The sequence below is a fragment of the Mixophyes fleayi genome, chromosome 12 (assembly GCF_038048845.1).
Source record: "Mixophyes fleayi isolate aMixFle1 chromosome 12, aMixFle1.hap1, whole genome shotgun sequence".
Lineage (NCBI taxonomy): Eukaryota > Metazoa > Chordata > Amphibia > Anura > Limnodynastidae > Mixophyes > Mixophyes fleayi.
Window position 1 is genome coordinate 45,355,850 of NC_134413.1, and position 16,126 is coordinate 45,371,975.

General features: G+C 42.4%; 1 protein-coding gene across 6 annotated transcripts in view; it reads left to right on the forward strand.

Annotated features, from left to right (window-relative positions):
* LOC142108441 (NACHT, LRR and PYD domains-containing protein 12-like) overlaps positions 1 to 16,126 on the forward strand; it is a 274,230-nt gene that overhangs the window by 105,546 nt on the left and 152,558 nt on the right. The gene's annotated exons all lie outside the window — the stretch shown is intronic.

A 16,126-nucleotide genomic window follows, 5' to 3' on the forward strand; every position in this document is an offset into this window, starting at 1 on the left:
AGAAGCACTCACAGTCCGGTGAGTGACAGTACCCCCCCTTTTAAAGGTGGGCACAGAACGCCTGGAACCGGGCTTGTCCGGATTTTTGGAATAAAACTTCTTCAGAAGGGCAGGAGCATTAAGATCTTCAGCTTTGATCCATGAACGCTCTTCAGGACCAAAGCCCTTCCAATGAACGAGGAAACGGAGGACTCCTCGCGAAATTTTTGCATCCAATACCTCAGTAATCTCGAAATCCTCCTCCTGATGAACTTGAACTGGCTGCGGTGCTGAGGGAGGAGTCGAGAAACGATTGATAATAAGAGGTTTGAGTAAGGACACATGGAAGGCATTGGAAATCCGAAGATTCTTAGGAAGAAGAAGTTTAACACATACTGGATTGATAACTTGAATGATCCTATATGGACCAATAAAACAAGGGGCGAATTTCATAGATGGAACCTTCAAACGAATATTTTTGGTAGATAACCAAACCCGATCTCCAATTTTTAGTGGTGGAATAGCCCGCCTCTTCTTATCTGCGAAAGACTTATATTTGTTAGATGTCTTCTTTAAACAGGTTTTGACCTGAGACCAGATATTTTTGAAGGTCTGACAAGCAGTCTCCACAGCAGGAACTTGGGTGGGTGGGAGGGCAGGAAATTCCGGAAAAGACGGATGGTGACCGTAAACCACAAAGAATGGAGTTTTGGATGATGACTCATGGTACATGTTGTTATGGGCGAATTCAGCCCAAGGGAGCAATTCTACCCAGTTGTCTTGGTTGGCTGAAGAGAACATCCTAATAAAAGTCTCAAGATCTTGATTGACTCGTTCCGTTTGTCCGTTAGATTGCGGATGGTACGATGATGAGAGTGCTAATCGTATGCCCAAGGTTTTACAAAGGGCCCGCCAGAATCTGGAAACGAATTGTACTCCTCTATCTGACACAATCTCAGACGGACATCCATGGATGCGGAAGATTTCTTTAATGAAATGTTCAGCCAGAGTAGACGAGGAGGGTAAACCGGACAGAGGGACGAAATGAGCCATCTTCGAAAATCTGTCTACCACTACCCAAATAGTATTGTGATTCTTACTTGGTGGCAAATCAGTAACGAAATCCATACTAATATGGGTCCAAGGCTTGGACGGAATGGGTAGTGGTCGCAGCAACCCTGCTGGAGTTCTGCGGGAGGATTTGAACTGAGAACATAAATCACAGGAAGCAATAAACTCTTTGACGTCTCTCCTCATTGAAGGCCACCAGTAACTACGAGAGAGAATCTCAAAGGTCTTATGTTCACCGGCGTGTCCAGAAAAACGAGAGGCATGGAACCACGAAAGGATTTTCCTCCTCAGAGTAGGAGGCACGAGGGTCTTCCCAAATGGTAGCATTTTGGTGGATGAAGCAGCCAGAGAAATACATTTGGGGTCTAGAATAGCATGGTTGGGAACCTCTTCTACATCAGAGGACGTCACAAAAGCTCGAGATAGAGCGTCAGCTTTCTTGTTCTTAGCAGCTGGTTTGAAGGTTATAATTAATTCAAAACGGGAAAAGAAAAGAGACCATCTTGCTTGACGAGGGTTCAAGCATTGAGCAGATTGCAAATATGACAAGTTCTTATGATCCGTGAAGATCGTCACCGGATGGCGAGCTCCTTCCAACAAGTATCTCCATTCCTCTAATGCAGCTTTGATGGCCAGCAACTCCTTGTCCCCGATAGTATAGTTTTTCTCTGCGGGCAGAAGACCCCGAGAGTAGAAGGCACAAGGATGTAATTTTTGTTGCTCCGAGCGTTGGGAGAGAATAGCTCCTAAGCCCACATTAGAGGCATCTACTTCTAGGAAGAAGGGGAGTGTCACATCAGGTTGTCGCAGAATGGGAGCAGACGAGAAGGACTCTTTGAGGATTTGAAAGGCTTGGAGAGCCTCAGATGACCATTGCTTAGTATTAGCCCCTTTCCGAGTTAAGGCCACAATGGGAGATGCAATGGATGAGAAGTCTTGAATGAAGCGTCTATAGTAATTGGCAAAACCTAAAAAACGCTGGATGGCACGAAGAGTAGTTGGCTGAGGCCAATGTAGTACAGCATTTACTTTGTCTGGATCCATCTTCAGGCCAACTCCGGAAACTATATACCCCAAGAATGGAATCTGGGGTAACTCGAATGAACATTTTTCCAATTTACAGAACAACGAGTTTTTCCGTAGTCTGGAGAGGACCTCTGCCACATGTTGGTGATGAGAAGGCAGGTCCTGTGAGAAGATCAATATGTCGTCCAGGTAGACAACGACACATACATATAATAAGTCCCGAAAGATCTCATTGATGAAACCCTGGAAAACCGCGGGGGCATTACACAGCCCGAAGGGCATTACTAAATATTCGTAATGCCCATCTCTGGTGTTAAACGCGGTCTTCCATTCGTCACCGGAACGGATTCTAATTAAATTGTAGGCACCACGAAGATCCAACTTAGTAAATATCCGAGCTCCCTTGATGCGATCAAATAGCTCAGTGATCAGCGGAATGGGATACCGATTCTTGATAGTAATGGCGTTGAGTCCACGAAAATCTATACAAGGGCGTAATGATCCATCCTTCTTTTTGACGAAGAAGAACCCAGCTCCAGCGGGAGAGGTGGAAGGTCGAATGAACCCACGCTGGAGATTCTCCTGTATGTACTCAGATGTGGCTTGAGTTTCAGGTAACGAGAGAGGATAGACCCGACCCCTGGGAGGAGTCTTGCCAGGTAGAAGGTCGATCGGACAATCCCAAGAACGATGAGGAGGAAGACGTTCAGACTGAGCTTTATCAAACACATCGGCAAATGAAGCATACTGAGGAGGGAGTCCCGGGGAGGAAGATGAGATGGAAGATTGCTGTACTTTAAGAGGAATAACTTGAGAGAGACAACGATGGTGACATTCAGGCCCCCAAGACGTAACTTGAGGGGTGCGCCAGTCAATCTGGGGAGAGTGACATTGAAGCCATGGAAGGCCTAAGACAATCGGACTTGTCGTAACAGGAAGAATTAAAAACGAAATTTCTTCATGGTGTAGTACACCAATCTGAAGGGTTACTGGAGACGTACTCTGGGTGATGAGACCATTGATGAGACGTGATCCATCTATAGCCGTCACAGTAATGGGTGTTTTTAAAGTGATCACTGGTAGGGACCATTGATTCACTAGTGATTTAGAAATGAAATTTCCTGCTGCTCCGGAATCAATCAATGCCTGTGACTCAAAGGATTTGGTAGCAAAGGAAATCGTAACATCGAAAGCGCAGACTTTAGATTTCATAGACAATGGAGAGGACTCCAGGGACCCTAACTTCACCTCTCCAGAACTAGTTAGGGCCTGGCATTTCCCGATTTCTTAGGGCAAGAACTGAGCATATGTGTGGAATCAGCACAATAGATACAGAGTCTATTCTTTACTCTTCGTTTCCTCTCTTCTAAAGATAATTTGGAACGTCCTATCTCCATGGGAATCACAGAAGGTGAAACTGGACGAAATTGAGGGTTTAAACGAAGAGGTGCTTTAGCAGAAGTTGTTTTCTCGGATTCTCTTTCACGAAATCTCATGTCTACACGATGGCAAAGAGAGATCAAATCTTCTAGTGACGAAGGAAGCTCTTGGGTAGTCAGTGCATCTTTAATTTTATCGGAGAGCCCCTGCCAGAAGGCGGCAACTAATGCTTCAGTGTTCCACTGAAGTTCAGAGGCTAAGATCCTAAATTGAATGACATACTGTCCTACTGTATGGGAGCCTTGTCGCAAACGAAGAATGCTGGAAGCAGCGGAGGTCACACGACCTGGTTCATCGAACACACTTCGGAACGTGGAAATGAATTTGGCACTATCTTGTAGAATTGGATCGTTTCTCTCCCACAGAGGGGAGGCCCAAGCCAGGGCTTGTCCAGAAAACAATGAGATAAGATAGGCCACTCTGGAACGATGGGTAGAAAAATTTTGAGGTTGGAGTTCAAAATGGACTGAACATTGGTTAAGGAAACCTCTACAAGTTTTGGGGTCCCCGTCATATTTTGACGGAGTAGGCAGGTGAAGCGTAGGAGCTGTAGACACCTGGGATGGCACTGGGGAAACGGAGGAAAGCACAGGAGCTTCAATACTAGCTGTAACAGTCTGTCCAGATGTTCCTTGGGAGGTTAACGATTGGTAACATTGAAGTAACAGCTGTTGGCGAGCATCCTGTTGCTCCACACGGCTGACCGGATGCTGCAGCATCTCTTTAGCAGTAGGTTCCGTATCTGGGTCTGTCATGGCCTGATCTTACTGTCACGGGCACTAGGAGTCTTTACCCAGGGATCACCAGGTGATAGGCTTACCAGAGCAGTATAGGTGGTAATATGGTACTCTGGTAGCAGGGTGATCACGGAACAGGAAATAGCAGATGATGAGATGCTCAGGAAAGTCTATGACTAGCAGCACTGGCAATATGGAGGTAGTAATACACGAGGAACTGTATGGACAAAGGACACGTGAAGGTAGTCAGTGGTCTGCGGTAGCAAGTTGTACCACTGCTATAGTGAGGAGGAATGTCCAACAGAAACGAGGAGGTGATGAGAGTCAGCGGTCTGCGGATAGCAAGTTGTACCGCTGTCTGAGTGAAGGAATGGAATCCAAGTGGAGGTATCCGGGGAGTCAGTGGTCTGCGTTAGCAAGTTGTACCACTGCTATGTGAGAGGATACTGGAACAGGTGAAACTGTAAACAGGAGTCAGTGGTCTGCCACTAGCAAGTGGTACTACTGAATATATATGTGAGGAGGTGCACGGGGAGAGACTGCAACACAATATATACACGGGCACCTTGACTTTGATCCACAGTAATATGCACAATATAAATGTATAAATGACTGAACAACACTGCCAATATAGAAAGTCTCTTGAAGTAATCCGGCATAAGATAACACAGTCAATGATGGCAATAGACTCAGCGGATAGTACACTCCAGAGGAGAACCAACACAGTCCAGCAAGGTATGCAATACACAGCACAGTCAATGGGAAGTATGCATACCGTGGTTCAGGAGAAGGCAGTCAGACAGGAGTGCAGAGATACCTGAAGGGCCGGAGGCCAGCAGGATACAAGTCCCTGGATGGGTGAAGCAGGGGTCTAGCAGGTGCAGCGCACAGGTAGGTAGACCAGCAGGGAACACAGGAAGGCGTGGAGAGCGGATCAGCAGTAGATGGATGAGTAGCGCTGAGAAGTAACAGCAGCGGGTCTCTGCGGGAACACGGAGGTAACCAATAGCAACCAGCAGGTGCAGTAACGATGGGACACCGGAGCAGAGTTGAACTGGAACAGGTGATCACGGAGAGTAGCGGGTAGCAATAGTGGCAGCAGACTCAAGGAAACACGGTAGAGTAGACAAGGACTGAAGACTGAAGCGCACAGAGGCAGCGGATAGGAATCAGTTAAACAGTCACGATGAAACACAGACGGGTTGCAGGTTGAAGACTGTAGTGCACGGAGGCAGCGGATAGGAATCAGCTAACAGTCACGATGATGAAACACAGACGAGTTGCAGGTAGAAGACTGTAGTGCACGGAGGCAGCGGATAGGAATCAGCTAGCAGTCACGATGATGAAATACAGACGAGTTGCAGGTTGAAGACTGTAGTGCACAGAGGCAACGGATAGGAATCAGCTAACAGTCACAATCATGAACAGGTGAGTGGATGTGGATGAAAGACTGTAGTGCACGGAGGCAGCGGATAGGCATCAGCTAACAGTCCCCATAATACATGGTAGAGTTGAAGTGGTTAGAAGACTGTAGTGCACGGAGGCAGCGGATAGGAATCAGCTCACAGTCACGATGATACAGTAGATGGTAGAAGTGGTATGGGAACCACAGTAGTAGAAGTGGTTTGGAAACCACAGAGGTAGAAGTGGTTTGGAAACCACAGGAATCAGCAGGGCTGAATAAACCAGGAAACACAGGAACACCTTCAGAGACTCATGGGGAATGAGACTCCAAGATCAGGCAACGTGGTGTTGACCACAGGTGCTTAATATAGGGAGGTTGCCTGATCTGCCAATTAAGTTAAAGGAACATACACTGAAGGTTTGGAAAGGGCTGCGCATGCGCAGTCCCTCAGGATAGAGGACGTCCACGGTTCCTAATAGTCCGGGAAGAAGCACTCACAGTCCGGTGAGTGACAGTTATGTCAAATTTGGAAAAAATCCTCATGAAAGAAAATCGTATTTGGTGGGAAATAGTTACATTGGAAAAATATGTAGCGGAACATCTTATACCCAAAGGGCTTAAAATGATAAAAAAAGCCCTCATTTATGTCCAAATCCTCAGGATTTCATGAGGAATGGGAATCTATCCTAAATTCCTGCTCCTTTTCTCTTATGGATTTAATCCTAAGGGAAAGGAGAAAGGTGCTCTGCGTTTTGGAGGAGGAGATTTCCACTTTGCAGATGATCATTGCCCCATTAAGTGATATGGAGGAATATAGGAGTTTAGAATCGAATATTGAAAGGAAAATTGATTTGGATTTAAAAGAGACCATTATGAGAAAAAGAAAGAAACTCTATAGAGATAGAAATGAGATTTTGGAACAGGAGGACAATAAGGAGTCCGTAGTTGATCTAACCACCAATAGAAGGATATTAGGGTGGGATACCACCCAAAAACCTCAAAGAAGGAGGTTTAACACAGGCCCCAAACGGACTTGACTAGATTCCCATACAGTACCCAAACCTCAGAGACAACGTTTTTCGAAATATAAGTATAGAAGGAACCCTAGATCTCCGTGATTCCTGGCAACAGGTTCCGTTTAAGAGAAGACCCAACACAAACTTTAGATATGGGCAAGATTCCTACAATGATGATAGGACTATGGATTCCTTTAGGATACCCATGAGGAATAGATTTGAATCTCTAAAATGGGGGATCCAGATCATACTTCACCTAGACCTACTTCTTCTACGGCCCCTTTTTTAGACCAATGGAAGTCACACAAAAGAAAGGGAAATTAGACCTTTCCCCACCATGTGTGAATCTCACCAAAAAGAAAAAAACAATCAGAGGAACTAAAGGGGGGAAAAATAGACATTATAAAAAACAGATCCTGCTCTGTAGGAGATTACAATGCCTGTCTACCTAGTTCTAAGCCCACTAAGGGAGGAGAGACAGTTGAAGACAACTGTATGGTCTATAACCTTAGCTCTATTGAACTATCAAGGGAAGAGATAACTTTATTGGATAAAGGACTTAAATTTGCCCCTACTCATTTACCGAACCCCTTTGACATCTTTGTTGATGTCCAGAAATTTATTAAGAAATTGACTGTGAAAAAAAAAAATTGCATGAAGAAATCAAAGGATGTGGATATTACTCCCATAAATGAGGAAAGTGAGCCTGTTAGGAAATATAAGAAAACGTCAAAGTTTTACCCTCAACATGTGAAGGGAGGATTCATTGAGACATTTAATAAGATGGTTCTCGATGACATTGGGTCCACTATGGGACAACAGAAATATAGAAAACATTGGAATCTCAATGTAAAAGAAAGACAAGCTCTTAAGAACCTTAAAAACAATAAGGCTATTGTGATCAAGCCCACTGACAAGGGGGGGGGGTATTGTCGTGATGGACAAAACCAAATATCACGCAGAGATTTTTAGACAGCTCACTGAAAGTGATACGTATAAAAAACTTAGGGGTGATCCAACAAAGAATATAATTGAAAAATTCTCTATGTTAGTTGACCAATATTATGAAAAAGGTGTATTGGAAAAGGGATACATATGACTATATTAAAATAGAGGAGATTACTATCCCAGTCATATATGTATTGCCTAAGGTCCATAAGGATAGTATAAATCCTCCTGGACGACCCATTATCGCTGGCACAGGTTCAATCACTTCAAATCTATCGGAGGTGATTGATGGATTTTTACAACCCTTGGTCCAAAAAATTCCCTCCTATTTGAGGGATACTAAAGATTTTCTAGAGAAATTGTCCGCAATAGAATGGAAAGAAAGCTACATTTTAGTTACGGCAGATGTCCGTGCTTTATACACAATCATTCTACATGATTTGGGCGTCCAAGCAGTGTCGCATTTTTTAAATAGAACAAATATGGCCGAACCATTGAAGGAATTTATTATTGAATCAATTAGGTTCATTTTGAACAACAATTATTTTCGATTTGGGGATAGTTATTACCTACAATGTATTGGCACAGCGATGGGCACCAGATTCGCCCCTAGCTACGCCAATCTCTTCATGGCATTATGGGAGGAAGAGTGGGTTAATGACACCTGTGGCTTTGGGGCGAATCTGGTGATATGGACTCGCTTTATAGATGATATCATCTTCATATAGGATGGGCCGCAATGCCAATTGACAGAGTTCTTGGAGTATCTTAATTCCAATACATCTAATGTCCAACTTACATTTAATGTCAGCAACCAGACCGTTAATTTTTTCACGATCTACATGAAAGAAAATGTTATACATACCAAAACTTACAATAAACCTATGGACAGACCCAGCTATGTCCATTATGATAGCCATCACCACAGAAATTGGCTTTCAAATATTCCGTTAGGACAGATGAAACGCCTCAAAAGGAATTGTACCGAGGATGAGGTTTTAAGTAACCAACTCCACGTGCTTAAAAAGATCTTTAGAAGTAGAGGTTATGAAGAAAAGCTACTCACTAAATCTGAAAATATAGTTCGTGAATGGGATACAAAGGTCCAAAACAAAGGGAAGTCCAATAGACAGAAATTGGAGTGGTCTTTCATCTCGCAATATAATGTTGCCCATAGACAGGTGGAGAGTATATTTCACAAATATTGGTCCATTTTGAATAAAGATCCTGTTATAGGAGGAAATCTTCCAGAGGCACCGTCCTTTATTTATAGAAAGGCCCCCAACATTAAGGATAAGATCATTAGAAGTGTTACCTTTGATGTAGATCAATCCAATGTAAAAAGTGTGGGCTTCTATAGATGTGGGCTATGCAGTATGTGTAAAAACACACCTTCTAATTGCATGAAATTAGATACTTTTGCTAGAGATAATCATACTTACCATATTAATCAGTCCATAACATGCAACATGAGTAATGTTGTCTACGCTATTGAGTGTATGTGTAATCTTCTATATATTGGCCGCACCACAAGACCTTTGAAAGTGTGTCTAAGGGAGCATGTGAATAATATAAAGAAGGGTTTAGAAACCCATGCTCTTTCAGACCACTTCAAAAAAGTCCATCAGTGCAATCCCAAGTATATCTCTAAATTTTGGGGAATAGAACATATTACACCACATTGGAGATACAAAAACACACTCCAGAGACTAGCAAAGGCTGAGATGAGATGGATCTTTCTATTGAAAACTATGACCACTAGGGGAATCAATATAGATTTTGAGCTCAAATGGTTTTTATAGACATATTGATGAATGGAAGGGGTGCTTTTTTCTGCTTAATAATATTGATACAACATCTTTTTATTATGTATAGTTGCCTGTTTATGTAGGGCTATAATAGTAGGTGTTTATCTTGATTGTAATGTGCGCTTTATACACTGTTCAACGAGCTAATGTTGTTTTTTTATTGTTTTTATATCTATTTATGGGGAGCATATAAGAGTATCATTGCTTCTTATCCCATCTGAATACATGATAAGCTAGAGTGGGTGTACAAAGGAAATATCCATTCACGCAAGTTTATCATCATCGTATGTGTAAGAGCGGCCACATAGAGGATATAATTGATCTGCGCATGACTGAACTGCAGAAATCCAAGCCTCGCTGTGGGACACAATTAATCTAAGCTTTCGGATGTTAACCATGTGACCGCGATGAGAGTACACAAGAAGCGTGATTGGTCAAATTTACACATGTGACCGGACTTTGTCAGTTTAAAAGGATCCTAATTTCGTCTACCTGTTATCTTGATAAAGAATCCATTGGATTTGAAACGCGTTGATTCAACAGGGAAGATAATCGTTTAGGACTACAGGACTAGTAATTGCACTACTGAAAATGCTGCAGCTTTGAGAACTTACTGCCGTGTGGGTAATTGACCCCATCTCTAAATATCTATCTGCTGTTTTTATTCTGCTGTGAGTATCTCCTAGAAGCAGACCAATTTCTGCGTTTTTATATGTATTGAATCATTTTCAATAAACGGTATTATGCTATGATTTTATCTTTTGCACACATGTTTTTTGCTGGAGACTATAGTAGAAAAGGATCTCATGTTCTTCACCAGTTATTTGTTTGATGTGCAGATTTTAAAGAAATCATCTTGTAAGCACATACCCTTCGGGGATCCCCACACGTGGTTATCCAATAATCGGCCACCTAGAACACATTGTGGAAGAGGGACCACCTTTAAAGACATCCTATATATCCCCATATTATGTTGAGACTGTACTGCTCTATGTATATTTTCTTCTTATGTTACAGCTATCCATGTTAGATGCTGGCATTTTTATGTATGTGAACCTTTCAGCGCTGTGAGTTATTATTTTTATTGCTATACTTTTAAATCATGTTCTTCAACTTCTGGTATGCACTCTATTATCTATTATTTTTCATTTGGATGTATCAGTGCACTGATTCATAAATGTTTGCTCTGATTAAATATTGAAGTTATAATTTTATAACTTACTTTGAGATTTACTACATACTTAACATGCTGTACTTCACATATTGTTTCAACTGTTTTAGTGTCTATCGAATGCCCATCTGCCCTTACTGAATAGGCCACTATCCAAATGAGCCAAATTACCTCCCAGTACTCCGGATCTTGAGTGCCTGTGAAGTTTATGCATATCACTGATGTTGTCAGATCATGGTGGAGTAATTTGAGATATGGAGGTGTAATAACACTATATTCTATATTAACTGGTCTCCCATCCTGTAATTCAAGTATACCTGTAAAGTTTAAAGAAATAGGTATGAGACTTATATTGTCTTGTCAGTGTGGTGTGTGTGAACTAGAGATGGGCGGGTCCGGTTCCCCGAGAACCGAACCCACCTGAACTTTGGGTATCCGAGTACCGAGCTGAGTAGCTCGGTACTCTCCCGCCAGCTCCGAATCCAAATCGAGGCCGAACGTCATCGTGACGTCGTCGGATCTCGTAGCTCGGTTCTCGCAATACTTCAAGATTATAAATACCTGCCTCCACAGCAATCCATCGCCATTTGACAGAGGGAGAGAGCAGGGTGTAGTCACAGTGTGTAGAGAGCAGGGAAAGAGAATACAATATTCTTATTACAATTGCTGTAACAAAAATCGCTACAGAAGAGAGGAGGATAGAGGTTTATTTTATTTTTGTAATATTTAGCACTCCCCAGTGCTTTTGGGGTGTCCCCCATAATTGTGCATAAATATTTCTGGCTGTCAAAATTACTATCTGTCAGCAGTATCTTACCAAATAATTTTTAGCACTACAAGTGCTTTGGGCTGAGAATGGATTCAAAGCAGTCCACATATGAGCAGAATGAGCAATCAGGTTCTGTCACCAGTCCTGATGTTATTGTTCCCAGTATGTCATGTGGGCAAGGCGATGTCAAACTACAGAGTGTTTTGAAATCAGTCCAAAAAACAAAAACAAATTATTTTTTTTACTGTGTTGAAGCGAAAAAGAAGTGTTGCTGAGCAAAAGTTAAGTGCCGATAAAAAAAAATTGCCAACATGCCATTCTACACACGCAGTGGCAAAGAGAGAATGAGGCCTTCACCTTTGGCAGATCCCAAAAAGTTACAGAGCCTACAATTGGTGCACAACTACTGTTACGCGTCAAAGCCGTGCTGCAAGATAACAGTAAGGCATTAGAGGATAATGTTTGCTCTGATTCACAAATGACACCAATACCTGTGGGGAGTCCATCCAATAGTGGTATGTCTAATCGTGAGCATTCTGTGTAGTGTACCCATAAAGAAGGGCCCTTTCAGCAGTCCTGCTGATGTGTACCTGACCAGCCCGAGTGTAGCCGCTGATACACAAATTGAGGATGCCACTTTGGAAATAGAAGAGGATGAGGTGGAGATTTCTGGAGGTGACGAGGGCGCTAATGAGGATGTTGATGAGGATGAGGTTGTTTGTGTAAGTCCTGTACCAGTGGCAGCAGTTCTGGCACGTTACAAGAAAAAGGCCATTGTCATGCCAGGCCATAAAACAAAAAAATTCACTTCTTATGTGTGGAATTATTTCTACCCCAATCCAGACAACAACTGTATAGCCATTTGTAGTGTATGTCAAGCCACAGTCAGTTGAGAGAGGGACCTTAACCATCTTGGAACCTCATCTATGTTACGCCATTTTATGAGAGTTCATGGCAAAGTGTTGGGAAAAGCTGAAAGTTCTTCCCAAAAAACTACAAGCACTCCATCATCAGCTAGGACCCTCCGCCCACCGACATCCCGACGGCTACAAAAATCACCCACCACACCATCCTCATCAATATCCTCAGTAGCGCTCAGAGTTAGCCCGGCATCCCACTTATTAAGGCTGGATGACTCCTGCACTATTATTGATTCCTCTGAAGAAAGCGTTAGTCCCACTGCTGCTGCTGTTGCTGCTGCTGGGGGTGAATCGTCAGCCCATAGGAAGGCCAAGAAAAAGAGCAGTCCTACATTTCAACAATTACCTGTGAAACAATAATTTGCTAGGGGAAGTAAATTTGACAGCAGTCACCCAGTAGCCAAGCGAATCACAGATGCCATGGCTGCCATGTTAGTGTTAGATCTGTGTCCAATATCCACAAAAAACGCAGCTGCTTTTTCACAGTTAATTGAGGTTTTGTGTCCGCGTTACAGAATTCCATCGCGACACCATTTTTCCCGTAAAGCTATTCCACAACTCTACCAAAAAGTGTGTACAAATGTAGAGACTGCGCTGAAAAATGCCATTCTGCCCACTGTCCACTTAACCACAGATATGTGGACAAGTGGAAGTGGTCAAACCAAAGACTATATGACTGTGACAGCCACTGGGTTGGTCATTCACCTTCACCAGCAGGAACAGCAGCAGCATGTACACCACTACGTAACATTTGTCACAGGCAGGCCACTCTTTGTATCACCGGCTTCACTAACAGGTATACAGCTGACAATTTGTTACGCACATTAAGAGATGTGATTGATACATGGCTTATACCACTTGGACTCTCCCCAGAATATGTAATTTCTGATAACGCCAACAATATAGTGCGAGCATTACAGCTGGGTGATTTCCAGCACATACCCGGTTTTGCTCACACCATCAACTTGGTGGTGCAGAGCTTCCTAAGAGATAACCATGAGGTGCAGGAGATGCTTTCGGTGGCCCGTAAGATTTCAGGCCATTTCAGGCATTCTGCCACAGCGTGTAGGAGATTGCAGCAGCTCCAAGAGCAGTTTAACTTGTCCTGCCACCAACTTAAGCATGAGGTGGTGACTAGGTGGAATTCCACCCTGTACATGCTGCAGAGAGTGGAGGAACAGCGCAACGCCATCCAAGCGTATTGTACAAGCCATGACATTGGGAAAGGAGGAGGCATGTATTTCACTCTTGCACAGTGGAGAATCCTTTCAGTGCTGTGCAAGGTGCTGAAACCATTTGAAGTTATGATGTGTGAAGTGAGAACAGATTGTGCTAGTTTGAGCCAAGTCATTCCTTTAATTAGACTATTGGAAAAGCAGTTTGAGAAACTGAAGGAGGAGATGAAAGCAAGCAATTCAGCAAAGTATGTTGGCCTTGTCGATCAAGTACTTCATTCTCTTCACAATGATCCTCGAGTTATTAAGATCTTGAACAAGGTTTAAGACCTACATTCATCATCATCATCACCATTTATTTATATAGCGCCACTGATTCCGCAGCGCTGTACAAAGAACTCATTCACATCAGTCCCTGCACCATTGGAGCTTACAGTCTAAATTCCTTAACACACACACACACACACACACACAGAGACTAGGGTCAATTTTATTTTTTATAGCAGCCAATTAACCTACTAGTATGTTTTTGGAGTGTGGGAGGAAACCTGAGCCCCCGGAGGAAACCCACGCAAACACGGGGAGAACATACAAACTCCTCACAGATAAGGCCATGGTTGGGAATTGAACTCATGACCCCAGCGCTGTGGGGCAGAAGTGCTAACCACTTCACCACCGTGCTGCCCCCTACATTGAGTCTTTGCTTCAAAATGAACGAGATGTGAACTTTTGCAAGGAGCTATTGCTCAGCAAGTTGTCCGCTGAACTGGGCTTTGGCTTGCCGATGTGTCCTCCTTCAGTTTCTCAAGCTGCTGCTGCTCGTAAAAAATTGAATTTTCAAAAAAGAAGCAGGGAAGACGCAGAGGGCAGACCAGAACAGTTTAACATCTGGGCTGGTTTGAAGGATTTTTCTAAAAAATGTGTGACCTTGCCCATAACTCCATCCAATATGAGTATTAACATACAAAGGATGGTGGAGGATTCTTTTCAAGAGGTAATTGATATGGAAATGTCAGACAGTCCCTTTCCTTATTTGGAAGAAAAGCAGGCAATTTGGAAACCCATGTACAAACTTGCTTTGCAATACTTAAGCTGCCCACCCTACAGTGTGTACTCTGAACGAGTGTTCAGCACAGAAGGGAACTTAGTCAGTGATCGCCGTAGAACATTACTTCCCAAAAATGTGGAGAAAATTATGTTTATAAAAATGAACTACATCTTCTTCGAGGAAGGCCTTCACCATCCAAGACATCCAAGCACTGACTGTTCTCTAATGGCGGATTCAAGCGGCGATGAATTGATAGTCTGTGATGATGACGTACAAACTGATGAGGGTGAGGATTAAACTCCAGATGATGATGATAACATCTTTTTGAAACTTTCTATGTAAGTGTAGGGTGCAATCTACCCCCAAAGAGGAAAGGGACTTGGGGCATTTCCATATCACGTACCGTCTTGAAAGGCTGCTGTTTGAGCAATTTCTCCTTAAGGGTAGGGTGTCATACACAGAGTGAAAACTGTCTTTGTCCATTTCTCTTAATATTGTACAGTCTATAACGGCTGAATTTTTGGGTGTTTTATACAAGTGGAGGGGGGCCTAGAGAGACAGAAACCAAACTGGCTTTCTCAATTTCTATTTATATTGTACAGTCTATAACGGCTGAATTTTTTGGTATTTTATACAAGTGGAGGGGGGCCTAGAGAGACATAAACCAAACTGGCTTTCTCCATTTCAATTAATATTGTACAGTCTATAACGGCTGAATTTTTTGGTATTTTATACAAGTGGAGGGGGGCCTAGAGAGACAGAAACCAAACTGCCTTTGTCCATTTCTTTACATATTTACGTATAAGTGTAGGGTGTAATATACATCCAAAGACGATGGCTGCATTGCCAATATTCATAGATGGAGAGGAAGACAATCTGGTTTGTGTGTCGAATTAATGAAGGCCTACCAGGAATTAAACTGTTTTTTGGATAATTTATTAGCTTTACAATTAGATTACTTATCCAATTAACAGGTGGAGCACAAAATTTGGTTATTTTAGGCCCAAAAACATTGATTTTTAAACAAAATAGCAAAACAAAACCAAACAAAACCAAAACCGAAACCAAAACACGACGGTAATCCAGATCCAAAACCAAAACCAAAACACGGGGGCCAGTGAGTATCTCTAATATATATATATATATATATATATATATATATATATATATATATTTATATATATATATATATATGTATATATAGATAGATATATAAATATATATATATATATATATATATATATATATATATATATATAACATTCTCCAGCATCATTTACTAAAGCATTGCTTTGGGTACCAGGTAAAAAAGTAAAAATACAGAGCAAGCAATTGGGATTCTTCAAGTGCCATCATGCACTGTTAGCCTATGACTGATCTTCAATGCTGGCGCTTGTAGAACTGGAGGTCAGTACAGAGTTGTACTTACAGGCACCGTTCTTTACTTGGAAACTGCAAGATGCACCATTCTTTATTTAGTTAATAACGAGAGCACCATTATTTCTTTTTCAATACTGGTGGTACTGCTTTTTAATTTATTTGTAACTGGTGAAGTACAAATTTAGGCACTAACATAAGGTGCACTACTGTTTTATTTAGTAACACTTTTATTA